This window comes from Canis aureus, chromosome 12 (genome assembly GCF_053574225.1).
Source record: "Canis aureus isolate CA01 chromosome 12, VMU_Caureus_v.1.0, whole genome shotgun sequence".
Lineage (NCBI taxonomy): Eukaryota > Metazoa > Chordata > Mammalia > Carnivora > Canidae > Canis > Canis aureus.
The window spans coordinates 34,826,681-34,854,537 of NC_135622.1; the positions used below are offsets into that span (position 1 = coordinate 34,826,681).

At 45.5% G+C, this 27,857-nt stretch overlaps 1 long non-coding RNA gene across 1 annotated transcript; it reads right to left on the bottom strand.

Annotated features, from left to right (window-relative positions):
• Positions 1-1,793: 1,793 nt before the first annotated feature.
• LOC144324666 (uncharacterized) lies at positions 1,794-27,857 on the bottom strand. Its single transcript, XR_013390093.1, has 4 exons — positions 27,680-27,857; positions 22,546-22,637; positions 21,998-22,088; positions 1,794-2,683 (listed from the first exon to the last, which is right to left on the bottom strand). It is a non-coding gene; the product is annotated as an uncharacterized LOC144324666 (long non-coding RNA).

The window sequence follows — 27,857 nt, forward strand, 5'->3', positions numbered from 1 at the left end:
CTGCTAAAGTCTGTATCCTTTGCACTAAAAAAGGGAAGCTGATCTTTTGCTCCATTACCACTCAATGTAGAATCTCTTTGAGGACAAAGATGTCTCATTAAATACAACTTCTATGACATTGGCCAAGCTATAGATAGCTGGCTGTGGGCCAGGTGCTGATTCCTGGTTCAAGCAGCTGTGGTCCAAGTAGCAGAGGTATGTTACTAAAATTAACAATGTCTAGGTATGTTGCTGTGCACCAGGTGGCCATGGATTGGCACTCATGTGGAGCTCAGAATCAACTTGTCAACAAATGCTTTTGAGGAAAAGTGACCAAAGGAAAGAAAGAAAGAAAGAAAAAAAGAAAGAAAGAAAGAAAGAAAGAATAAAACACAGTCTCTGCTCATAAGGACTTTGTCACCTACTAGTAAAAGGAAAACTTACATAGAATCATTAGTGACAGGACAGCCTTACATTCAACAGCCCAATGTAATAATGTTTTCTTCATTAAATAAATAAAATCAGAGAATATTACATCAGCAATATCCTTTCCTCTCCCCTAATGAGAAATTCTGCTTTGTTTGGTTTGTATAAATTTACTTCCATGCTCTTTTCTGTCAGTTCTGAAGCTTAACTTCCAAATGATGATGTATGATGTAGTAGTGAGGTTTGCAAAGGTTGTAACCCTAGCAGAGTAAACTGAGGCTTTTTTTTTTTTTTTTTTTTTGCAGTTGTGGAAAACAAAAACAAGCAGATGCTTAGGGAGAAGCAATTTAAAAATGGCACCTCTAGAGGCACCCGGGTGGCTCAGCAGTTGAGCATCTGCCTTTGGCTCATATCAAATCCCTGGGATCGAGTTCCACATCAGGCTCCCCGCGGGGAACCTGCTTCTGCTTCTGCCTATGTCTCTGCCTCTCTGTGTCTTTTATGAATAAATAAGATCCTTAAAATACATACATACATACATACATACATACATACAATGGCACCTCTATATTTACCTAATATAGGAAAACTTTATAATGGCAGATAAAGTTAGGGCTCTAGGTTCTCATAAACGAGTCACATTAGGTCACTAAAGGCCTGTAACGGAGCCCAGTTGAGAGTATCTACAGAGAACTGAATGCCCACAGTGAGATGTGTTTAGTTTCAGAAATTTGGAAGGAGTAGTCTCAGTACAGAGTGGAAGCCTCCTCACCTTTTCTCCATTGAGGGGATCAGAACCTCTCCTTTGTCTCTCCCTTACTGAGGCTAGCACAGAGGAGTAAGGACACAGATGGAGAGTAGGGAAGACCGACAGGTTCATACTGGTACCTGGCAAGAGCTGAGGATGGAAAGCCAGATGGGACCAAATGGGGAAGCTGCTGAAATTCAGACTGAGGACTTTTCCAGTGATTCATCATGAGAGGGAGTTCTTGAGTGCTCTAGTCTCAGTTTATGTTAAGTTTTTTTTTTTAATTTTTATTTATTTATAATAGTCACAGAGAGAGAGAGAGAGGCAGAGACACAGGCAGAGGGAGAAGCAGGCTCCATGCACCAGGAGCCCGACGTGGGATTCGATCCCGGGTCTCCAGGATCGCGCCCTGGGCCAAAGGCAGGCGCCAAACCACTGCGCCACCCAGGGATCCCTCTTGAGGCCATTTTTAAAGTGATTGTTTTGGGCAACAGTGATGTTGGCAGGAAGTAAGGAGGCATGGGGGCGGAGGGAGAGAGAATAGGAAGAGGTAGTTGAGAGGGTGAGGTGGCTCAATAGACAATATTTCTAAGACTAAAGAAAAATACTTTGACAAATTTACTCAGTTATGTAAGCAAGTTTATCTATTTTGATTCCCTTTGGACAATGTCAGGCCCTCTAAATAGAGGAAAAGTGAAAAGAGGAGAGTAAATGAGTCCTTTTACTTCTGTGGAACCGTCTAGCATGGGTTCCATGGGGAGGTAGATGGCAGTCAGTACTGCAGTGGAGCTGAGTGGCTTCCACCCAAGCTTGGACCTTACTAGCTGGCCATCGCAGCCAACTGGTCCACAAATTAGCTATCCCATCCTGAGGGAGCGGAACCCCTGGAGTGAACCCTTTTCAGAAGAACATTTCATCAGGGGTGTGGAGACTGATGGACGGTATTAAGGGCCTCGGTGCCAGACGTTTTTATATATGTTCTGCCATTTGGTTCCCCCAATAACCCTGTGAAGTTATTATTTCTCAGTTCCAGCTGTGGTAACAGGCTGAGAGCCCTCGCAGGTCACGTGGCCAGAAAGCAGCCAAGGACGGATTTGAGCCTGGTTCTCTCTCGTTCCAGCCCAGCGCTCTGTCTCCCCCATTACTGTGGAGTCTAGGTTAAAAATGAACAAATGGAGCAGAGGGGGAGAAAGCACCAGGATGGGGATCATAAGGCGAGTTAAAAAAAAAAGAAATCTGAGAGGTGTGTCTTGCTGTTTAGATGCAAAATTAGATTTGGACCTGCCTTATGTGATTCCAGCAGACTAGTCAACATCGAGCAGAGGCTGGTGAATGTGCTGCCTTCCTCCAGCATTTGCATTTTCTAAAAGGAATTTCTCTCTCAATCTTTCCTTCTCTGTCTCTGTCCCAGTGAGTGACCCTGGAGGAGTCCTCCTGATGATATGAGCATGCTGGATTGCTTCGAGAGTCTTAATCCCAGGAGATTTATGACTGCGACTTCACTATGAAAACAACACCATTTTCCTTGACCTGTCGGGAAGCATCAATTAGAAGAAGAATGTGAGGTTTACTTTTGACGAAGTGTGTGGGTCATGATAGAGCCTCTATTACAGATGGGGTGATTTGTGGCTAAAATATAAAGGCCATGTGCTAAAAAGAAAAAGAATAAAGAAAGCACAACAGAATTCCAGTTCTCCCCCTCCAGAGCAAGGAAACACAGAGTGAGCTTGAGGAATAGAATATGATACATTTTTGCATATTTTTTCTGCATTAAGACACAAGTTGCTCCGCACTTGCAAGTCAGTTTTCTATCAGTGCACATACAGTGGATCTATTTTTCCCTGTTGTTATAACAACATCTCAAGAAATGCGTGACAGTTCTTCAGAGAATGCCACCGATTGCTGGCTGAGCCCCTGCAGATAAGTGCACATTAATATGGATTGCAGCAAGATTAGCTTTGATCCCAATCTGTGCCCGTCTGGATAATGGGAGGTCCAGCTCACTTGTCAGGTAGGTGTAAGGGCTTCAGGCAGTATTAAGGCCCCACAGTGTGAAGTCCGTGCAAAATACCAGTAGCAAAACTACGGACTGAATGATTAGGCATTGTGGAGGCTGTAAAGCTCAGGGTGATAGCCTCCGTCCAGGAGGAAATAGATTCAGATAGTCTGAGGTCATGTGATCAGAGCTATCAGAGAATCCCAGAAAGGGTCCTACAGGAAACAAGGAAAGCTTCATAAGAATTGGTGGATTTTTTTAGGACCTGGTACTATGTACCCCTTAAGAGCAGGAGCCGTGTGTTATACCCCATTCCATCCCCCCAGTGCCTACCATATTGAGATCCCCACTCTGGAACAATGCACATCAAGGGGTGGTTGAATATGTGAACTCTTTGGTCAATATTTATACCCCTGAGCATCGGGTCAAGTGACCAAAAAGAAAAGAAATCCCAATGAGAAAATGTGGTCTCATAGCCTTTTCAGGTGACAAAATTGTCTCTGAGCCCATGATTCTTTCTTTCTTTTTCTTTCTTTCTTTCTTTCTTTCTTTCTTTTTTTCTTTCTTTCTTTCTTTCTTTCTTTCCTTTCCTTTCCTTTCCTTTCCTTTCCTTTCCTTTCCTTTCCTTTCCTTTCCTTTCCTTTCCTTTCCTTTCTTTTCTTTTCTTTCTTTCAAGATTTTATTTATTTGAGAGAGTACAAGCAAGGGGAGGGGCAGAGAAAGAAGCAGACTCTGCGTTCTATTTGGGGCTTGATCCCAGGACCCTGAGATCATGATTTGAGCCAAAGTCAGATGCTTAACTGACTGAGCCACCCAAGAGCCCCTAAATCTTTCTATTTCCATGGTTGAAATCAGCATGGCTTTTTCCACCTGGGTTAAGGTCCAGTTTGATTGGGATGGAGTAGGTGTTTCAGTTTCTACAACTAGACTGGTATGGTCTTAATTTAGTAGCTGAAATCTTGACCTCTTTTTCAACAGAGAACTCTCTGCTCTAGAGTTGGTTAACACTTACTTGCCCAATCTACTCCAATGCATTTCGGAAGCACACCCAAGCAACACACACAAACTAAAGTAGAATGGCAGGACTCCTGTGCAAGGGCAAAAAAAGTGCCTAAGTTATTGTGTAATTTTACCTTTCTTTTCCCTGAGCTTCCTCAAAAATTCACACACATTTCCATTAGTCCTTATCATGTGTTGTTTTAATCATTTGATTGCATTAATGTGAACTCTTGGTGGATAGAGACAAAGTGTAGTGCTTGGTACATAACAGAATATCTGTAAACAGTTGCTGATGTTAAATCAAAAAATAGTAAATCAATGAGATGATCATACAAAGCTGAATAGAAAGCTAAATCATTCCAACCTCAATCAGCTCAGTATACTCTCTTCTAGATAGTGTTTTGCAATACTCTTTCCACATAGTTAAATCTTGGCCTAATGTGTAAATTCAGAATGTCTTGGCATTTTATTATTTTATGGTCATCCTTACTGTGACAGCCAAGCTGCTTTTATACTTCCTTCGAGAAAGAATTTGACATTCAGCTGTGTGAAGTACAGTTAGCAGGCAACCTCCATCTCAGTGCCTTTGGGTTCCACCCACAACTTTGGAGCTGAAGTCATGCTCTGCTGCTGCCCCCCTTTCCCCCACCCCCCTGGCTATGAGTGAGCCTTTGGGAGGGGATGCACTAGGGCATAGCCATTTCTGTCCAATGTGGGACTCTTCTAATGGACAATCTTTGTTCTGCAGTTTCCATTGGGTTCACCTGAGGTTTTCCTCACCCAATTTTACTTCCTCTCCCCCTTTCATTTCAGGTATCAGATCTGTATCACCTTCTGAAGATTTTCCCTACCCAACGCAGGGAAAGATGCCCATCATTTTTCATAGGCTTACCTCCCAGGAAATCCCTTACTTGCTGTCTCTTATCTCAGAGTCCGCTTCCCAGAGGATCTAAACGGACCCGCCTATGCAATACCTCATTAGATTTGTTTTCTTCCTTAAATAGGATGGAGAGATTTTGTTAACTTGACTGTGTAGTGTCTCCCCACCACAGCTGCAGCTTTGTGGAAATGAGTCCCAAAGAAAACTGTTTATCGTGACAACAAAGCCTATTCCAAATTGTGTTTTGGGGCCTCATGTTCATACATAAATGCCATCTCCTGGGGGTGGCTCAACTAGAGAATGGGGCATCCTAAATCAGTGCTCCACATACTAGCTGTTCTGCAAGCCTTCTTGAGCTTGGATCACAGCCCAAAAGAAACCTGAGTGCTCCTCTGAGGGTGGGGAGGGGTCCTGAACATGTGGGGAGGTGATAATGAGAGCAATCATGTTTGAATGAGGTTTATGAGGGCTTTCCAGTGGGGCCCTTGAGAAGTCTAGTGCTTTTCTTTCACTTGGCATTTTGCATTTTTGGCACAAGATATGTTAACGCTTGGAATGAGGTTCTCACAAGCTATTTGTTTTGCCAAAGAACCAACTTCAAGTCCTGTGTCTCCTCATCTCTTGTTTGCATCTGCCTTGCCAGGGAGATTGCTCTCGTGTGGCTTCTGGTAGTCCCACTGGTAGCCAACAGAGGCAGGTGGAAGTTGAGTGAAAGATATAGCCAAGAAAATCAAACAACCTGAGTCCTATTGTTTATGCACTTGCTGCTTACCATCTGGCATTCTTACTGACTCTATTGGAACCCTTCTCCTTATCATGAGGTATACCAGCTAGATAGTGGACACATACTTCTCCCGTTATATAATGCCTCAATGCTGAGTACTGAAAATATCAGTTCCTTCAGCTCTGTGATGTTGGGTGCTCAGTTACATGGAGAAAAGGAAAACATTAAAGAGAATCAAATCAGACATTCTTTAATTTAATGCAGCAATAAGATGGGCTGGTATACAGTTTCAAGGAGCAGAATGCCTCCTCCAAGGAGCCTTTCCTGACCTCTCCTTGGCTCCAGCCACTTCAATGCTTCATCAACTCCTACTCCTTGTGTAACTTTGGTTGGTTTTATATATTTTTGTGCCCTGTCTGAGAGTTGGAAGGAACTGGAGAAGTCATATAGAACAACCTCTAACTGAAGCCAGGAAGCCCTTCTCATAAAGAGTAGACATATCCTAAGCAGGCATTAGGTTCCAAAGTAGGGTGAAATTAGGTATTGGTAACATCACCTTTGAAAGTTCTAATATGACAGGCATGTGGGAAGTGGGGAAGTTGGTAGATCCATGTCTCTGGTCTCACTCTTATCCCCAGGCACAAACAACCTTATAAATGGGATGGCAGGGAGAATCATTTATACCACTTAATCATTTTTAATTTGTTTCTAATCAAATGTAGTATTTTATTGAATCAAACTGTTCTACCAGATTGGTTACAAAAATTATCAGTCCCCCACTTTCACATTTCCTTCCTTAGAGGCAATTATTTTCCACTCGATGACTGACTCTCCATATAACTCTAAATAGCACAAGTGTATTGCTACTTTTTGGTTTCTCATTTTTTGGGGCTTTACTGGTTGACTTCCTGCCATAGGAGATAGAGAATTTAGTTCTTTTTCATTCCCTTCCCCCGCAACACATACCTTTCCAGTTCCCCCATCCTCCCATTGCAGTTTTATTATAGTTTCAGTGAGATCAATATTCAGTGTTTATATTTTTATGACTATGTAAATAGTAGTCACAGCTGAGCCATTTAGAAACTTCTTTAGTTTCCTTTCATGAACAACTTTTTACTATGTAAATAGTCACAGCTGAGCCATTTGAAGCTTCTTCAGTTTTCTTTCATGAACAACTTTTTATTTTCCATGGAGCTAATAATTATCTCAGATATATGTATGTGTGTGTGTATTTTTTTTGCCTTTTATTTGCTTATTTTTCTATGTACTATTCTAATGCAATCTCAAACTCTCTACCAGTCATCCAAATCTCCTGGCAGTCTGCTTAAACACATCACGTGGTCAGTGTTAGCTTGGAGAAATGTCCTGGAGCCCTCTAACCCATTTATGGTGTCTGGTTACCCTTCATGGCTGAATCACAGCAGTTGTCCTGGGTCATGCTTCCATATCATCCTGGAAATACCATGGCCTCTTTCTTATGTTGGATCTCCTCTTTTCTGTACCCCATGCCTTCCTCTTCTTTGGTTTAGTCCTCCATTAGGGTAGAGTATATCCTACAATAACTCTCTGAGAAAGGATGAGGAGGAAATACATTTTTTTTATATCCAAGATTATCTGAAAATGTCCTCCTTTTGTCCTAGCCTTGATTGATGATTTGTCTGCGTGTAAAATTTTAGGTTGCAAATCCTTTGCTTTCTGAATTATGAAGGCATTGGCTCCACAGTTCTAACTTCCAACATTGCCACTGAAAAGGATGATGTCATTCTGATTCCTATTTCTTCGTAAGCATGTTTTCTCTCTGAAAGCATGTTGTAGGATTTTAACTTTATCCCAAGTGCTCTGAAATTTCACAATGACTTGCATTGGTATGGGTCTATTTTTATTCACTGGGTTGGGCACTTGTGTCCTTTCAACATGGACCCTCATATCTTTCAGTCCTGGAAAGTATGTATATATGTGTGTAGATATTTGTCTAGCTATCATTCAATTTGGGGAAAAATTATTTTTTTTTCTTGATTTCCTCCTCTCATTTTCTGGGATTCTTATAGTTTGCATATTAAACTTCTTAGAGTCCTTTTCTACTTTTCTTAAATTTTCTCACCTATTTCCTATATTTTGCTCTATTTACTGGAAGGTCCTTCAACTTTATCTTTTAACACTTCTGCCAAGTTTTTCATTTTTGCATCATATTTGTAATTTCTAAGAAATCATTTTTTCTCTAGGAATGTTTCTTTTTTAACCTATTTCGTGATTGCAGTATCTTATCTCCCTAAAGATACTGACATTGAGTTAGAAGATACACACACACACATTCACACATTCTTTTCTTCCTTACAAGGTCTCCTCTTCCTCTAAATTGCTTTATTTTTTTAAACTTGTTTTGCTTTCTCTTTCATATGCTTTCTCTTTCCTCATCTGTGTGATGGTCTTTAGTTATCTTTACATGTTTAAGGCTCTAAAAATCTGATTGGAAGCTTTAAAACATCAGTGGCCCTGGCTGAATGTTAGCTTCCTTGTAGCTTCCTTGGAACCCTAATGTCAGTATCTTGGGAGGTTTCCTCTTGGGCTGGACAGGTTTTCCAGGGAAGTCATGTCTATTCTTTTGCCTGGAGAGTGAAGATCTGGCTGCCAGGACACTAATTGCTTCAGAAATTTGGTGGGATACATTGGGTTCCCTTTCCACTTTCTCACAGCTGCCTAAGGATTCAGCTTTCTCGGATTTACTGCTATTGCTTCCACAATGTTGCTACCACTGTCGATCTTCCCATTTTTCCACTCTTGTTGGTTTATGCCTTTAAAAAAAATTTAAGATCTTGAGAGAGAGTGAAAATAGATGTATAGGTTCAATGGATCATCTTAGTCTATCAGAATCCACTATTGTGGGGATCCCTGGGGGGCGCAGCGGTTTGGCACCTGCCTTTGGCCCGGGGTGCGATCCTGGAGACCAGGGATCGAGTCCCACATCGGGCTCCCGGTGCATGGAGCCTGCTTCTCCCTCTGCCTATGTCTCTGCCTCTCTCTCTCTGTGTGTGTGACTATCATACATATAAATAAATAAATAAATAAATAAATAAATAAATAAATAAATAAAATCCACTATTGTGCTCTCTTTTCATTTTTGGCTTAGCAACAACAACAAAAAAATGGATTTAAGTCATAGTCTCATGTGCTTTGTCTTCCAGGGATTATAGTGATATTTGTTGAGTATCCTCTAGTTTCTAGTTATGTTTCGCACTCTCGAACTTATTTAGTTTTTACTGTGACCCAGTATCATAGCTATTAGTCCTCATTTTTAAATATGAGAAAACTGAGGCTGAGAAAGGTTGAGTCTTCACCAGGTTCCATTAGTTGGTAAGGAGCTGAGACAAGACTCAAAACCAGATTTCTTGGTCCAAATCTGACTTTTATTTTATTACCTGCACCAGAGTCTTTTGGCAAACACTTTCTGTAGTAAACATGCAAAGCACCCTCTCTCACCAGGGGATAGCTGTGGTAGGAAGTTCCTTCTGATTAAGAGCTGAAACCTGTCTCTTTTATATCTTCCCACAGATTCTAGTTCTGCCATCTTTGGCTACAGGGAGGTTTTAATTTTTCTTCCCCATGCAAGGCCTTTCACTATTTGTATCCAGCTATCATGGAGAATAGGTGAAGGGCAGTGGGGTTATAAAAGTTAAGGAACTCTGAAGGTAAGACATGTGCTGAAGTTGTCCTTGGTCATGGCAGGGAGGTGTGAGTGAGTTCCCAGAATCTTCCAAGAATGATGGTAGTAACTGACAAGAGGTGGGCAGATCACAGCAGCAAGGAGGGCAGCGAGGACGTGGTGCACCTGAGCAGCAGGAAGCTCTAAGCAGGAGATCTTGCCTATGGGTGAGTGGTACCCATGCCGTGAGAAGCCTAGAGAAACTGACCCTGCCTCCTGGCCACAGGATTAGGTCACAAAAATTCATGTGTCGGATAAGATGAGGCGGAGGAACCAGTGGGTTGAAGATGTGGAAGAGTTCATTAAAAGGGAATAAGGTTCAAATAAAGTGAAGTGAAAAGAAATTGAGAAGAGAGTTGTGAAAGGCAGAGCTGGGGTAAAGTAAGCTTAGAACAATTCAAGGGTATGTGTGACCTTGAGTTGATTAAAAACACGCAGTTCTTTACTCCTGACCCTAACAGTTGAGGACAACACCAAGGCAACTGGAGCCTTGCTTCTGTCTCTCCCTTCTTCCAATGGGAGAGTAAGCTGTGGGGAAAGCCTGTGTCCTCACCTGTGGCATGCCCTGGCTCGCCACCTGGCCCACAGGGTTCTTTCTTGTCCATCACTGCTAAAGGCACTGGATAGAAGATTTGGTCTGAAGCCAAAGTAAATAGCAGCTGAGAGACACATAACAGTTGGCGTCTGGCTCAGATGGCTCTGGCGCCTTCCTAGACCACCCCTTTTCCTCCAAAGAAGTCTGCCTGGCTCGATGAAAACTACAACTGACGTGTGCAGTGCTTTGGGATTTCACAGGCACTTCCACATACAGGGTCTCATTTTATCCTCCCAACTGCTGGTGGCAAGTTTCATGATTCCCATTGTACAGATGAAGGAACTTCCAGCTCCATCACATATAAACAAGTGACACTAAGTCATTAGATCTCTTTAACACTAGCTTTCTAGTAAGAGAATGGGAATAAGACTTACAGAAAAGTTGTTTTGAGTGCTAAATAGGATGATGTATGTATAGTGCCTGCACAGAGCTGGCATCCCAGAAATGCTCGTTCTGTATTCCCACTTAAATGATTTACCCTAGTTCACTCAACCAGAGAAAGTCAGAATTGGGGTTTCCATCCATCCTTGCCATGGTGGGGCAGGCCATTCCTAAAGGGTAGGAGGAATAATTTTATAAATTATTATAAAATAATTTATAATTTATATAAATTAATTTATATTTATAATTTATATAAATTATTTATATTTATAAAATACAGCCTCAGCAACTGTGACAGATTCAAAGGATGGCCTCAGCAATTTCTTCCATCCCTACATGCATGCTTCTTTGCAGTGTGAACTTCTCCTCCCTTCCAATAAAAGATTGACCCTATTTCTCCTCCTCTTGAATCTGGGCTGGCCATGTGACTTGCTTTGATCAATAGCATGTTGCAGAAGTGGCATTAGACCTCAAGTGCCTGATCTCACCTTCTTGGTGCTTGGAGAGCCCCATGTATACCGCCCAGGCTGGTCTCCTTGAGGATAAGCAATCACATGGAGAGAGAACTCCAGTCACCCCTGGAGTTCAAGCTATCACCACAGAGGCACCAGACATGGGACTGGACCAGCTCAACCAGGCAGCCCCTTAGTTGTCATTTCTTTTGCTCCCCAACCCTTCACTTGCCAATTCACTGCAGCAATTCACCCGGTGAGATCAATAGAGAAACTGCCCCTTTGAGCCTGGCCCAAGAACAGACTCCTGAGCAAATATATGATCTTCATTTTAGGCTACTAAATTTAGGGGTAGGTTCTTATGCAGAAATAGATGACTGATTCCTAGCAGTAAAGTGTCAGTAAAATTGCATAGATGCTGAAACAGGTACAAAAGGTACTCTTGACATCATCTTTCTCCTTTAAATTATGTTTTATCCTTCACCATCTTTGGTCTTTTTGACTAAAGAGGGAACTACAAATCTGATGAATTCATGAAGACCTATTCCAAGACACGTAATTCTTTGGACAAATGAATGTCGTGTGATCTTATATCCTGGACTCAGGTTCAGAGTCTCATTGGTTACCACCTCATTTTTCTAACCAATAAAGGACGAGACCATATATGCCTGATAGAGGGTCTTGAGAATATTCCCAATGTCAAGTTGGGAGTCGGCAGTAAAGACTGGGACCAAATCTCTGCATCCTCAACCCCCACCAGTCCCTTTGGCCACATGGCAAGAGCATGCTTGCCTCTTCCTCCTCCAATCAGCATCTCAGAGACCCCTCAGTCATTCTGGAGCAAATAAGGCTTAGAAAAGGAGAGCAGACACAGGGAGGATGAAAACAAGGTATTTCAGGAAAGGCTGGACTGATGACTCCAGCCCTGACCCTGCCTGGATCAACTTGAACGTTTCAAAGGAACTTTGGTTTGAAGGGTTTGAGAGGATTCCTGAACAACTTGACAATCAAAGCAAAATATCCAGAGCAAGCTGTTCTCCAAGCAAGAGGAGCCGTGGTGTTCTTTTCAGGTAACCTGGCAGTTCCTGGCCCGAATTTGCCTAAGGACAAGGGGGAAGACTGAAGTGATTCATGCAGTAGAGAATAGACCACATCCTCCCTGCAATCTGAAAAAGAAGTTGGCTTCATAGAAATTAATCTGCAGGCCATGGGAATAACGCTAGTAAAACATTCACCTGCTCATTAGCTCATATGTAAGTAAAGTGAGATAGATAATGTGAGTCACAAGCCACCTGTGAAGCCTACTTTGCAATCTGGGGTGCAAGTGGCTGTGTAGATTCTAAGGTTCCTCCCTCCCCTTCCTAGGCTGAGTCCTGGTGACATTGTCAGTAATGTCCTAGGATCTACTTCACTCACTCTCTCTCTTCCTCTTTCTTGTTCCATTCGTCAACAGCAGAAGTAAGGCAAAGGAGTCAGGGACAGCTGAAATGACTGGTTCTGAGTTCCGCTTTCTCTACACACTCCTACACCCATAAAGACCAGGCAGGAGACAGGGAGGGGTGGCAGGCTGGGGACCTCAGTCGCTCAACGCTGGGTGCCTAGAGCTGTGGTATGCAGCCCACTTGTCCAGCCCACAGGCAGTCAGGAGCATTTATGGAGGCTCTGAGGGTGCTCCAGAGGAAAGAACAGACCACTAGAAAGGACACCAGGGGTAAGGAAATCTGGTTCCAGCCCTGACCTACTGCAGGAATTTAGGTGGATTAATAAATGAACATTTTTGGCACACTTTACAATAGGCTTTCAAATGTACTTTTGATTAATGATGTGACACGTGTGATACATGATGTATCACATGATTCCTATTTAAGAGATGAAGAAGCTGAGGATCAGAGAAGCAAAGTGATTTGCCCAAAGACACAGGGCAAATAGAACAGGAATTCACTACTTCCAACCCCTCTGCTTCTCCCACCATGCTTGGCCACCCCTTGGATATTAACCTCTCTGAGCTGAAGTTCCATCATCATTGAAATAATGACAATTTTCCTGGGCATTTTCTCTGCGTGAGGTAAGCATGTTCCCCGTGTTAGCTCATTTAATCCTTAAAATAACCTATGGGTAGAAACTATTTTTATCCCTGTTTTAGAGATGAGAGAGCTGGGGCTTACAGAGATCAGCAACCTGCCCAGCCAAAGCCAAAGTTCTTAGCCACCTCACCATATAAGCTCCCATTGGTGACTGGAATGATTTTCCCCACCCATTTACCTCACCAGGCGATACTGAAGGCAAAATTAGATGATGGATATGAAAACACTTTTTGAAAGTTAAACATATCAGGCACAAATATAAGGAAAAATAAAAAATCTCTACTCCTGTAGACCTTATACCATAACAAAGCCCAAAGTAATTTCCAACAACCTGACATAACAAGTCCGCACTGACATAAAGCAGCAGACACAGTTACAGAAAGGAGTTGCAAGGGGAGGGTGATGAAGGTCAGAAGCACCAGTCCTTGAGGTGACTTCAAAGAGGCGAGTTTTGCTTAGGTTCCTGGCAATATGGTGGGGCACAGAACATAAGAGAAGAGGAGGATTCTAAGCAGAAACTTTGGGCCAGCAGGGCCAGGCTGCCCTATCTAGGGGAAGGGAGGCAGGAGTCCAAGCAGGGAGGAAGATTCTAACAGAAGTGAGTGGAAGCATGCTTGAAGCCATAGCAGTGAGTATGTGTGCATGAGAGTGTGAGTGTGTGAGCATGCATGTGTGAGAACATGCATTCATGTGTGTGAGCATACATGCATGTGTACAAGCATGTGTGTGAGTGTGTGTGTATGTGTGACAGGCAGGGCCTCTGCAGTATCATACACAATAGCTTCCTCCATTATCTCAAACACAGACCAAAACTCATCCTCCACCAAGCACTTCTTATTGCCACAATCCTTGATCCCCCACAGAATCAAAATACATTCTCTGATCTTGGCAGAGACTCTTGCTCTCACTTGTGGGCCTTTGCTATGGACTTTTATGTCTCTGTTTATTTTGTGGGTTTCATGAGTGGCTTATGCCTTTAAAGGAAATGCACCAGCCTTGGCCTGTCATTATGGCCCTTTGCTGGCCACGGGCTGTGCTCACCCTGCTCCTGGGATGGGTGAGCCTGGGTTTTTAATTTGCTGTGACAGGAGATAATTGTTGCTTGAATTTCCACCTCTGAAAATAAACCAGGGTGGTACTTCCCGGCTGGGAATCCACAGAGGCAAGCTCATCCCTGGGGCCTATGCCAGAAGAGTCTTAGCCAGGGCTAAAGTGGCCAATTTCAATGTCCCTCACCCCCCCCCCTTTCCTTTTCTGGATCTCAAAACATACAATTTTTGTATGTATACCTTCTTTAAGGTCTCAGGATGGCAAAGTTAGGAAAGTTCAGGGAGATTTTCTGATAATGTCTGTAAGAATTCTAGAGGTGGGATTCTGAAATTTCAGACTCTGAGGTTACTAAAACCTCCACTCTGGCCTAATCCCCAGGTATAGCTGCATTCAAGTTCAAGCACATCATAGCCTGCCCACAAGGGCTATACTCCATGCCTTTTTCTTCTTTTTAAAATATGATATCATGCATAGAAATAGGAGGGCAAAGTCCCACCAATCAAAGCACTCTGAATTGCAAGTCAGGTCATGGATTTTGGATAAAAAGCAAGACTCTTCTTACTTATAAAGTGAGGTATCTCAAGATCACCTTCTAAGGTTACTTCTGGCACAAGGAGCCACTCTTCTTAGATTCCGTTCATGGACTTGTTTCACCAGAGCTGAACTGAGCACAAGGCATTGTGAAGCCTGCATGGATCATACAAGTACGGATGCTATAAAGATGTCTGGGGGCTGTACATTTCAGCTATGTCTTAGGACTAAGATAATACAGAAGGAAAACCCAAAAGTAGAGAAGCTCATTGGGGTAGAGAAAAATGAGTCCATGAGGATACTGCCCCATATGTTCTGGAGCCCTGCAGAAGGCTGTTTTTGTGCTACGGGTCATTCTGTTCAAATCCTGTCCTTCCACTCATTAGCTGTCTGACCTTTGGAAAATTACTTAACCACTCTCAGTTTCCCCATCCATAACATGGAGAAGATAAGAGACCTGCCTCCTTGAACTGTGATGAGGTTTAAGATAAAGAGTGTAAGTATGTTGGTTATTTGTGCAGCTCAGTAGAAAATCTTAACTTCCTCCTTTTTTTTTTTTATCAAGATTTTAGTTATTTACTCATGAGAGACAGAGAAGGAGAGGCAGAGATATAGGCAGAGGGATAAGGAGGCTTCCCACGGGGAACCCGAAGTGGGACTCAATCCCAGGACCCCAGGACCACGACCTGAGCCAAAGGCAGACGCTCAACCACTGAGCCACCAAGTTGCCCCCTTACCTTCCTTCTTTTAGGCTCATGGTAAGATGCTTTCCCTTAGCCCCTTGAAGTTTGAAACATTTGCATGATTTGCTTTAGCCAGTGAAATGAGAGTAGAAGGATTCTGTGTTGGAAGGACTTAATAGCCAGTATAAGACACTGTTGTAAGCTAGCAGTGCAGCTTATAATGGCAGCTAGCAATGCAATAGATAGAATAGGTGGAAGCTCTTTTATTCTGGCTTGACATATGAAGAAATGTGCAGCGGAGCCCCCTAGCCAACCTGCAGTAGACGTTTAATGAGAACAAGAAGTAAACTTATTATTAGTTACTAAGACTTCAATGGTCTTTGTTGTTGCCGTATAAACTAGCCTACCCTGACTTTAATAATATACCTAAGCTATTCTAGAATAGCCCGTAGAACATAGTAATCTAATAATAAACCATAGTTCCTATGTTGATTCTACAACAAAGGCCAGGACCACTATTGTGTGAAGCAACCACACAGGATCTGGCATAGTTCTAAGCAAACATTTGTACACTCTTTTATAGTGACACTGGATGAATTCAAAATCATTGAAAGCTACCAGAACCCAAAATCATTGAAAGCCACCAGAACACTATTCTTGTGCCCAAGAATAGTGAAATGCTTTCCAACAACGAGAAGAGGAAGACTACTATTTGCACAAAATGTAGAGTTGTCATTATGTCCTTCAGTTTTCACCAACCAGAAAGTAGGCAATAGAATAACTGGTTCCTGCCACCACCACCCCCAGTAAAGTTATTTCTGGAGCATAAGCCTGATGCATTCTTTGCTCAGAGTAACAGGTAACAGATGCTAGGTATTTGATTCCAATATTTGGTATTGATTCCTTAATGTAGACAACAAGATCTTTGTTCATGCCAATGCATGTCATAGGAATGTCTTCCTCTTAAACTCAGTAAATTATAAAAGTGTAAGAATCCCAGTTATATTAAAAGGAGCCACAGTTAAAGTATCTCTCCATTCTTTCCCCAAGGAGTCTCTAGTGACAAAGGAGTTTACTACAAGTATAGAAGAGGCAATTCAGGTAGAAGTTTAAAGCGTGATCTTGATGCCCACAAGATGGAGGTTTGCATCCCCATCCCTTCACTTACCCTAAGATAGTATGTGTTCAAGATAGAACTGTTTCTGATACATAAACAGTGGTCATATACGATGGGGTTGGTTGATAATTTTCTATATTTCTATTATTGCTTTTGTCATTCATTCAAAAAATATTTTCTTCAATCTCTTTCCTGTGCCACAACTCCATTTAATTTCCCGAGCAACATTAGGGAATCAGTAATATTGTTCTCATTTTATAAGTAATTAAATGGAAGCACAGAAAATAAGAATCTCAAGATCACATAGCTAGTTAGGTGGTAGAGTTAGGCTTTAAACTCAGATGTGAAATAGAGAAGTCCCACAAAGTCATAATCTACAGAAAGGGGCACTTGGGGGTAAATTTCAAAAGCCACACACCTCCTAGAGAAAAAGAAGAGGATCTTTTAATATCGCCCAGTCTACTCTGAAGCCCAGTGAGTATAAACTTATGGGGGTATTTAATATAGAAAGGTATGTTGACAAAGAGTGTGAGTCACCTCCTGAGCATAAATACCATCTGTGCAGGGAATGTGTGGTTAAATAAGGGAAATATGTGTCATTAAAAAGTATCCAATTCCCCTGGAAGCCATACAGACCCAACATGGCAGCTGAAGACCTGCACTCCTTGCTCTCTAGCCCAGTGGGTTCCCAGAAGGAGGATGTCGACTTGGGTCTCTAAACCAAACCCTCAACATGAGTCTAAAGCTTTTCGAGTAAGGTAAATACTCTCTCGGGCCTCTTGCCTTCTCACACCTTCATTACATAATAACATGATCCTACCTCAGAAAAAAATCATGGTTAGGAGGGGATTTTCTTTTCTTTTCTTTTTTTTTTAAGATTTATTTATTTGTTCATGAGAGACACAGAAAGAGAGAGGCAGAGGCATAGGCAGAGGGAGAAGCAGGCTCCTCGAAGGGAGCCTGATGTGGGACTCAATCCCAGATCCTGGGATCATGCCCTGAGCCAAAGGCAGACGCTCAACTGCTGAGCCACCCAGGCATCCCAGGAGGGGATTTTCTTTGTTAGAATCCAGTCAATTAACAGTGCACAGAAAGGGCACATCAAGATCATCAGTATTTCCTGGCTAAAGGGGAGCCTAAAGGGCCAGGGTGGTTCATGAATTAGTTTTATGAATTTCTTTGATAAGTTCAGGCTTCGAGTTTCACTAGCTATTGCCAAGCTGGAGAATTAGTCCACACATTTCAGGGCCTTTCATTCATTGGTTCAACCAATATTGCTTGAGCACCCCTGAAACAGAGTGGGGTTAGGTTCTGTAAGGGAGACAAAGATGAATTTCCTGCCCTGAGAGAGCTTGCTGTCTGATAGGAGAGAGGAGTACCCCCAAGGGAGGTTCCAAAAAGGGAGGGCCCATCACAAAGTACTAGCTGTCCAGAAGTGAAATGCACCAGAACATTTGTGTCAGGTCTTACCAAAGGACCTATTTCCCTAGTGAGTCAGTGCTCTCAGGCCTCCCCGGTTGGATGTCATCAGTGAGGCATGTTAACACGAACACCTACATTTCAGCGCCTCTTGGCCCTTGCCTGCATAATTGCTGTCAGAGCCTCCCCTGGGGATTACTAAGAGCCTCGTGCTGACTCCCTGGGAGGGAGAGAGCTGGAGCCCCATGACAAAACCTGCTTCTCTGCCACTGGGCTGCTGCACCTCTTGCAGCCTGTCAGGCGCTGCCCCTGAGTCAGTACGCAAGTGTGAAGATTGGTAACCCAATCTTCTACCCCAAATTTCATAAAATGCCTCACCAATGGAGCCCCTCAGCCTGACTCACCCAGTCTAGGGCTCAGGCTGTGGTGCCTGAAGGTAGAGAAGACTCAAGACTGGGCTCCTAGACTCAACCTCACCCACCTAAGCACAGAGGCTTCCTCCACCCAAATCAAAGGGGCCTGTGAACATCAATTCCTTCAAACAAAGCCTGGGCCTGGGAAGTGACCTCCCCTCCAGGGGCTCTATAATTCATCACCAAAACAGGGAAGGCTGGAGAGAAGCAAGCGGAAACTGAATGGGACAGTAGGTGTAAGCCGGGACTGTCTCAGGAGAACTGGACTGTCGCTGGAACCTGTGGCCACTCTCGTTCCCCATCCCACTGTGTCTGTGTCCCACTAATCCTGCCACAAACTCTGTGGACTCCGTGCTTTACTGGTGCCGCCTTTACATTTGCTGGCCAAAAGCTACAAAATAAAACCATGACCGAATTTCAACTGTCTGCCTAGAAATGTAAGGCAATTATCCAGGGATGTGAAGGAAGGATTGGTGTAGAGGTTTGAACTTCCACCACATCAACTCAACCACCAGAGAAGCCAGAGGTCCCAGGTTAAGAGAGAGCTGTCTGCAGTCCGGTTAGTGGTATTTGGGGGGCAGATGAAGGAAACCCTCTCAGACCAGGTTGCGTTTATCCTTATTTGACCTGAGGAGTTGCTGCCCATTGACGGGACCTTACCTAAGACCAGTCATGGGTTACCGGCTGATACCTTGACAAGCTTTCCCCCTGGACTTGAGAGCACAGAGTATATAGACATTTGTCTTGAGGCCCGTCCAGCAATCTTCCTTCACAGCTGGATTTGCTCGGAGGAGACAGCTGTATAAAGCTCAGCCCAACACTCACTGAATTTTCTGTGCTTGTATCTATGGGGAAATTGCAGTCACCAGCTTGAATGGACGAATCAAGACCTATGACACCCTGTCTGCACTAATCACCACTTCCCCAGAGATCAAAGCCGCCAGGCCATGGAGACAGGCTCTCCACTGCTTTGCCGGCCTCCTTTCCTGATCAGAGTGACGTAGCACCAGAATGTCAGGATCAGCTCGAGGGCTTTTTACTTCAGCTCTCTGGTACCAATGTATTCAGTGATTTTCCGGTTTGAGTCTAGCCTTAATCTGCCTTGTAAACAACCTTATGAAAAAAAAAAAAGCCTTCTCCATGTGAATCTATGAAACAGAAGGAGAGGATACTTGGGAAATCCAAAAGGCCTCCACTTAGTCCTAGGGATAGACAAGCATGCATTGAGGAGGAAGCGCTGGGCCCATCCGGGTCAAATGGAGCCCCACACTGTGGAATGACTGGGATCCTCTGGCACCAGCTCTCAAAAGGGGTGGCTCTGGGGCATGAGCCCTGGCCCTGGCCCCACCCTCCTAGTTATGGGAGATACCTGTGGGATGCCCCAGATAGAGGAATCTCTAGGGCAAGGCCCAAAAGCCAGGCTCCTATGATCTCCCTAACATCTTCAGAGAATGAACTGCACCACTGTGAACTGGGCACGAGGGCGGAGCCGAGCATGTGGGGCAGCTGCTCAGCAGAGGAGGGTTGCAGACCAGCTCTCCCGGTCACTGTGACCCCACCCCCCAGCAGCTCCATGGTATCAGCTTCCTCTCCATACCGCACCACCGCCTGAGGGTTTCCTGGATACCACCCAAACTCTGGTGCTGAGCACTGCCTGCCTCACCCATGCCCTGCTGCATGATCTCCCAGGGCCTGACCTAGCCGGCCTGGGCCTGGCCTCCTCTTGATAGTTTCTTCCCCATAGTGTGTCTTTAGCACTTGGAGTAGCAGGCCACCAGGAGGGTTCCAAAGGCCCCTAGTAGCAGTTCAATCAGTATTTGGTGGATGGATGGATGAATGGAGGGTGAAGGGAGTGATTGGAGCTGCCTACCACCCACTCCAGTCTGAAGGCTGTGAAGAGAGACTTAGAACCAAGGGAGCATGAGGAGGCTCCTTGGTCGGGATGTCTTTCCCAGTGCTGCAGCCATAGGCCAGGGCAAAGCTCTCTTGTCAGGATGAGGGCGGAAGAAGCATCTCCAAAGCCCTGGCTAAGTTCAAACAATCTCAGCATTTCTCTTCTGGAGTCTGGATGGTTTTGAGGATACAAAGAACACATGTGATGAGTGCCTCTCTGACTCTCAGAGCTCCCTCATTGGTTGTCTGGGATGGCACAATCTCCCTGACTACACGAACCTTATAGCTGTTAGGTTCTAAAGAAGAGGAGTTTCCACACACCCAGACTCCATCCAGGGAACTAACCTGTCACACTCACAACATCACTAGATAGGGTTGCTAGTGCCCCAGACTCCTGGTGATGAGTCCACCTTAAAGACAGAACTTCATGAAAGCTGGGTGTGGAGGTGGGATGTGTTAAGCCAGGTGTCTTTGGAATCTTCCAGAAAATGTTATAGCCAGACTCACCATGCTGAGTCTAATAAGTGCCAGAGATGGAAAGGGGGGGTCGCATGGCGTCACAGTCAGTTATAAAACTGCAATTACAGGGGCGCCTGAGTGGCTCATCGGTAAAGCGTCCAACTCTTGATTTTGGCTCAGGTCATGATCTCAGGATTGATTGTGGGATCGAGCCAAGCGTCGGCATGCTCCTCATTCAGCGGGGGAATCTGCCCCTCTCTCTTTCTCCCTCTCCATCGTCGGCATGCTCCTCATTCAGCGGGGGAATCTGCCCCTCTCTCTTTCTCCCTCTCCATCTGCCACTCCCCCGCACTTGCTCTCTTTCTCAAAAATAAATAAATAAAGTCTGCAATACAGCCTGACTTTTCTAAAAGTTAATTCATAACTTTTAGAATTCAAAAAGTCCCTGACTTTTCTAAAAGTTAATTCATAAGACAAGGATTCCAGAAGAATGTCTGGCAATGACAGTGGCTCAGTAAATAGTTGTTGATGGACTGGGACTGCGTTGTCCCCAGCTTCCCGGGTACCTGGTGGTACAGAGCCATCTTCGCAGAGGCCAAGGAGGATCCCAGCCGTGGCTCTGACCCACTCAGGTCGAAAGGCACAGGTGGCCTCTCCACTTTAGACACCCACGCCCCGTGTTAGCCAGAAGAGAAGCTCTGAATGGTCACTTAACTATGTTTTAGCATTGAAAAGAGCAAACCCTGGATACTAGCTGAGAGGTGCTGCTTTCCTTGTGGAAAAGTGGGCTCTACGTCAGGGAGTAAGCTCCTTCCTGGCCCAGAAGGTTCGCAGTCAGACGCTTCTAGGGAAGATCAGATTCCCCCCAAGGCCAGGAATGCCTCCGGCCTTTCAGCCTCTTGCAGGGGTTCATTCCAATCCGAAGGAACGGCCTGGAGCAGGCTCGTAGCAGCCTGGCTGGTGTGGGCCCCGGGCAGCTCGGGGATCCTTGCGCAGCAAGCACGTGGACACCCGCAGAGGCCACGGTGCCAGGTGGGGAGGGTCTGAACTGAAGGCACAAGGAGATGCTTTTGTGGAACCTCGGGCTGACCAGAAACACCCAGCGCTTGAGCCTGGCCTAGGACTCAGTGTGACCCACAGGACATCTTCAGGGACTCCCACTGGTGTTCTCGAGCAATGGTATTTGCCACACGCTGGCATTGCCAGCACTCGTCCTCCCTCTGACCGCATCTCAGGGGCCACCAGGAGCACAGTAAGCTACCCAGGGTGGCCAGTCAGCTAACGGGCATCCTTAACGAGGAGATGTTCGGCTTGGACTTAGGACCCCCCGGGACTCAGCCTTCCCTCACCCCTGCCTCACCAAAACCCCAAGATCACCTTTCCTGAGAAAGAGCTTCCCTAGAACATCTCAACCTTAGCTCCTTCTGCTTCCCTGCCTTGTGGGCAGCCCCTGGGTGACCGCACTCACCATCACTTCCTGGGTGGTGGTGCTGCACCGGTTGCATGAAGATCACCCAGGATTAAAAATCCGGATTCCTAGGTCCCACACAAGACGTTTCCTGGAGGCGGGACATGGGGAACAGCAATGCACATTCAGACTCATTCTCAGGTGCTTCTAGAACCCTGGAAGGACTGGTTATCACTAACAAATAGAGCATAAACACTTTAAAAGTGCATTCAAACATCCCTGCCTCTGTTAAGAAACTGTGGAAAAGTAAGTTCGACCCCCAGAAACTGTTTTGCTTCCTGACAGCTTTAGAAGAAGCAGTTCTCTCTTTTCCTAAAACAAGGCTGTTCTCTGGCTTCTTTATACATCCTAGGCCCGCAGGAATCTGCCAGTGGCTCCAATACAATGTGGCCAACAAACCACCTTCCTGAGCATTCCAGACACCCACGGACACAGCTCCCAGCACGTTCCCAAACTCTAGAAATGAGTGAGGCTATGAGTTTTCCTTGGGGGCTCACTGGATCCCAGAAGCTTCTGGAAGGGGTGTTCCCGGGCTAACAAACACTTACAGCTCAGGAAGAGGTCAGACTCAATGCATATTGCAGAATAAATTCCTGGAAATGGAGAAACCCTCCAGATCATGTGAGGGACAGACGTGTGTCTTAAAAAGAAAAAAAAAAAAATTAGAGTGAAGCCAAAGCGTATGTTGCTAACAACAAGACTGAATTAAGGTCTTAGATTCTGCTGGTTACCAATGCTGAGGCAGGAAATAATTCATTTTCCTTTAACTAATCTCTCTGTTTACATTATTTCCTTTGCTCCACAGGCCTGGCTTAGAGAAGGCCTGTTTCTTTGTTTTGTTTTGCTTCGTTTTTTAGTCCTTGGTCAGTAGGACTTGGTCCCACTGCTCCTCAGCCCCGGGGAGCCCTATGGTTAAAGCCATTGCTGGCATGACCCACCCAGAGGGGAATGAAGGGGGAAGACAGCAAGGCCAGCTGCAGATCTGGTCCTGCAGGTGGGCCAGCGCCTGCCCTGCTCCCCAGCACTGTCCCTGACTGCTGTCAGCTGCAGGGTGTGGAGGTGTGGAGGACCCCTGTGTTGTGGTGGGGGGTGGGGGGTGGGGGGACGGGGAGCCACACCTGCCTTTTTCACGTTAGTAAGCCCTGTTCTTGGCAAGGGGTTAATGAATACTGAATACAAGATTGGCAGCGTGAGGGAACAGCAGATGATTTCCAAAGTGGGCTGGACACATTTCTCTATCTCAGTCTCTTTACCCAGCAGGATGGGGTGAGGGAGGAGGGAGGGAAGGGGAAAAACAGAGGGAGGGAGGGAGGGAGGGAGGGAGGGACAATGAGCAAAGCATCAAATCAGAGATGTTGCCAGGGGGTAAAGGAGGGTCCCATCATCGCATCTCAGAGATGCGAAGCCCATCAGCTGCTCTCTTCACTTCATCCATTCTACACCTACAGCTTGCAGAGTTCAAAGCAGGCCATCGTAAATGGTTCTAAGTCTGGAAAGGCAATGTCTGCCCAACTTGCTCCTCCCCTGTGGTCTCTGGCCCCCAGAGTGCCCCTGGGGAAGCATGCAAAGTCCTGCTTCTTTCATGGGTGGGTTCTTTCTCTCTCTCTTTTTTTTTTTTTTCAAGATTTTATTTATTTATTCATGAGAGACACATAGAAGAGAGGCAGAGACACAGGCAGAGGGAGAAGCAGGCTCCCCGTGGAGAGTCCCATGCAGGACTCCATCCTAGGACCCCAGGATCACGACCTGAGCCAAAAGCAGGCACTGAACCACTGAGCCACCCAGGGGCCTCTCTTTTTCTCTTTAGACTCAAGAAGCCACTGGTTTGGTCTCTGGTTTACCCACCTTGTGACATCTGGGGGCCTGTGATGGGTGAGGGGAGAGGCCCAGGAGCCAGTGCTCACCGGGCAACTAGGATGGTACCCGTGACCCCTCCCTTCCCGACCTGCGCTCTTCCTGGCAGAGGCAGGACGATGGCACGACGATGTCAGCTCCGTCTATGCGCGCGTGGCTCTACCGCACTGCAGATGCCCTCGATGGAGAAAGCTGCCCTTCTCATGTCCAATGGAGAAATCCTACTTTGTAGACATTTTTCTACTTTCAAATAACAGGAGAAAATTGCTGTTCTTTTGGCTCAAGCAAAAATAAACCAGGGTTGTTTTTTTTTTTTGAAAACCCTATTTAAAGGGTTCATTATCTCACAGGCTGCTAACTATATACTCTGCGCCACACTCAATAAAAGCTTCATATAACTGTCTTTGAAATTAACAGCCACCTCTTGTGCTTTTCAAGTTATTAAAGACGTTGGCATGGTGGAGAGACTGTAAACTTTCTATACTGGTGATTAGTCAGCGAGACCACATCCCACCAAATCCCCCAGGGCGTTCCTAACAAAAAGTTCCTTGTGACCCAAGCACCAATTTTTCTTTCTTGTCTGTTCATTCTAATTCCACTCAATTACTCCTGAGCAAGCTGTTTTATTCCTGTCAACTCATGTTATTTACTGGAGCCTGTCAGGAGGACTAAAGTGGAGGCTGATATTATGTAGGATGTTTTGAGACTCATTAAAACACTTTAAAACAATCACCTATTGTGATATTCACAACCCTGTATAGGGTGGCCTTGCCTAGGCCATTTGGAGCCTGGATCACTTTATTTATATGCTATTAAAAGTTTCAGATTAGAATGGCTATTCTTGCTATAGAAATTTTGGACCTGGGACCCAAGACCTGGTCTGGGCTTCTGGAGGCTTCTGGGCAAAGATCCGAAAGTAAACAGATTAAGTGTGTGTGTGTGTGTGTGTGTGTGTGTGTGTGTGTGTGTAAGGGTGTTATCCAGGAACAACTCTGCCTCTGACTAATGAGCTGAAGAGGAATGGGGGTCAACAGGCAGCCCCGGATAACCAGAGAGGCTAGGCTTCTGGAAGAGGGAGGTTTCCCTGGGAGAGCGTGTATAAGAGCAGTTTTCCTCTGAAGATGGGAAGGTTCCCTGCTGTGTCACTCTTGATACATCATTATCCCATCATTATTCATATAATCACCAAACAGTTTGTAGGAACAAGGCACGATGCTTAGACTTCCTGATGGTGTAAAGCAGATAACTTCATAGTTCTTGCATCATTCAATGAAGGATCTGCTTCACTGACGGCATGTGGAGTGTCAGGTGCCAGGTGAGCACGTGCAGCCAGAAATCTGAGCTGGTGAGCCACGGAAACAGCCCTCATTCTGTTTACCCACTCAACCAGCTTCCTCTTGCCTCCCACTGGGGCCTCCTGTGCCCCTGCTTCTCATCCTCCCTTCTCCTACACTATCCCTGGTGACCCCTGGCAGCCTAGACAGCCCCTGGGGACAGAAGCTGACTCCTGTGTTCTAGGCACTAGAATCCAACAAGGAGGCTGTGCTCAAAATGGGGTGGAAGTAGAGAATTTGTCCTTACCCAGCCCCAAAATTTGGAATTCCTTATAGGGGAGAAAAAGGTCCCTCCTTTCTTCAATGATTCTAAGATGCTTTATGGTTTCAATAGTTGCCATGATCTTAAAGCAAGGCTCAGAAAAAATCCAAGTCAAAACACTGTACATTACCTCACATGCTCCGAGCACATGGTTTCCCCACAAGTGCCTCATCTGTTCACACATGCCATCCTCACCCCAAGCCAGGAGATGGAAGAGGCCAGCCCAAAGCAGCCGGGGCAGGGGAAGCGAGTCTGTGGGTCTAGGAGCTCTGAGCACTGTCCTCAGTTCTCTTTCTTCAAATGCACCAAGAGGAATTTGAACTAGACCAGCACTCTCCTGTGTTCTTTAGGCAGTGAGACACCCTTCTGTGCTCCAAGAAGTTGCTTTCCAGTCAGACCCACTGAGGACACACTGCCTGCTACAGCCCCAGTCCCTAGACTCCCAGCCCTGCTCCCATGAACTTAGAAAGTGCTAAAGGAGCTGAGTTCCAGGATCCTTCCCAGCTGGAAATTCTAGGATGCAAGGACTAGGCAATGTATGTACCAAAAGTTATAAGGCATTTGCCTGGGGCCCTGGTTTCCACCCTAGCTGTGCATAGCAATCACTTGGGGGAGATGCATGAAAAATAAAACTCACATTCATCTTTCGATGGACACCGAGGCTCCTTCCACAGTTTAGCTATTGTGGACATTGCTGCTAGAAACATCGGGGTGCAGGTGATGAATGGATAAAGAAGCTGTGGTTTATGTATACAATGGAATATTCCTCAGCCATTAGAAATGACAAATACCATTTGCTTCAACGTGGATGGAACTGGAGGGTATTATGCTGAGTGAAGTAAGTCAGTCGGAGAAGGACAAACATTATATGGTCTCATTCATTTGGGGAACATAAATAATAGTGAAAGGGAATAGAAGGGAAGGGAGAAGAAATGGGTAGAAATATCAGAAAGGGAGACAGAACATAAAGACTCCTAACTCTGGGAAACGAACTAGGGGTGGTGGAAGAGGAGGATGGCGGGGGGTGGGGGTGAATAGGTGACAGGCACTGAGGGGGGCACTTGGGATGAGCGCTGGGTGTTATTCTGTATGTTGGCAAATTGAACACCAATAAAAAATAAATTTATTATTAAAAAAAATAAAATAAAACTCACAGACCTCTCTCTCGGCCCAGGGGTTGTGGTTCACCAGACCTGGGGTGAGCCAGCGAGCCCAGCATCTGCATTTCCCAACAACTCCCCAGCCAGCTGTGACGGGTAGCAGGCGTCATACTGATCATTTGGGGCCCAATTTAGAGCCAGACGCTTTCACAGGGCAAGAAAACGAGGAAAGAGCTAAAGCAAGTTTTTAAATTGCTCACTTCTGTTCACAGGAAGGCTAATTGAGCCTGGTGTGGTTTTTAGAAGCCACTTCACCAGAAATCAACAATCTAAAAGGCAGCGAAGCAGAATTTGTTTTGTTTTGTTTCAAACCTCAGACTGACGCTCAGACCGTATCCTAAGGGCAAACATCTTCCGGCTTAATTGGTAGGTAGCCATCGCCTGGAGCCAGACGGCAAGGGATGCTGGCTGCCCACCCCAGGAGCTCTGGGACCCGCGAGGAGACAGCCCCCTGGGATGTGGCCTTCTCAGTGGCCCTGGCTACAAGCAGAGCCGACCCAGCCTTCTGTCAGGGGCTCAGAGCTTCAGGGCAGAGCAAGCAGGGGCCAGGAGGAGGGCCAGGTCAGCTCCCCAGGCCAGGGACGCTGGTTCTCACAGGCCAGGCCAAGTTCCTCAGCGAGGAAACCATGGCAGCTGGTGTGTATCCCTGTCCACACACACACACACACACACACACACACACACACACACACGAGCAGCACGGCCCCCTGCCCCCGGGGCAGGTGCCCCGCCTGCTGACAGAGGGAGTCTGGTCTCCTCAGGATAAACCAGAAGTGATGAATCTTTCATAGACTGAAGTTCAAGGTGAAGAGCAAGCCCAGAAAATGAGTCTTATTACTGCTCCCTCACATACCTCCTGCAATCCAGACAAGCTGGATGACTCACTGCTGTTTACACAGATTCTGTTCTCCTCCCTGAGCATTAGCTTCTGTTGTTCCTTTCCCCTCCCTGTCTGTTGGACTCCTACACATACGTCAAGGCCTGTGTCTCAGGCCTCCTCCCCTGACCTCTCCATAAGATGCGGCGATATCACTCCCATTTGGAACGAGCAGAGTATATCATGTGTACCTACCAGCTGGCATTTTTCTTACACGGTTGTGTTTTCTGTCTCCTTCTACTGTGAGCCCCTGGCCCCTGCATGTTTCAACATTGTGCTTTCTATGTAGCAGGCACCCAGTGAACACTTATGGAATCGAAGGTATTTTCCTTGCTGACAGTACTTGAAAAGCATCATGGTCCCGGTTACCTGT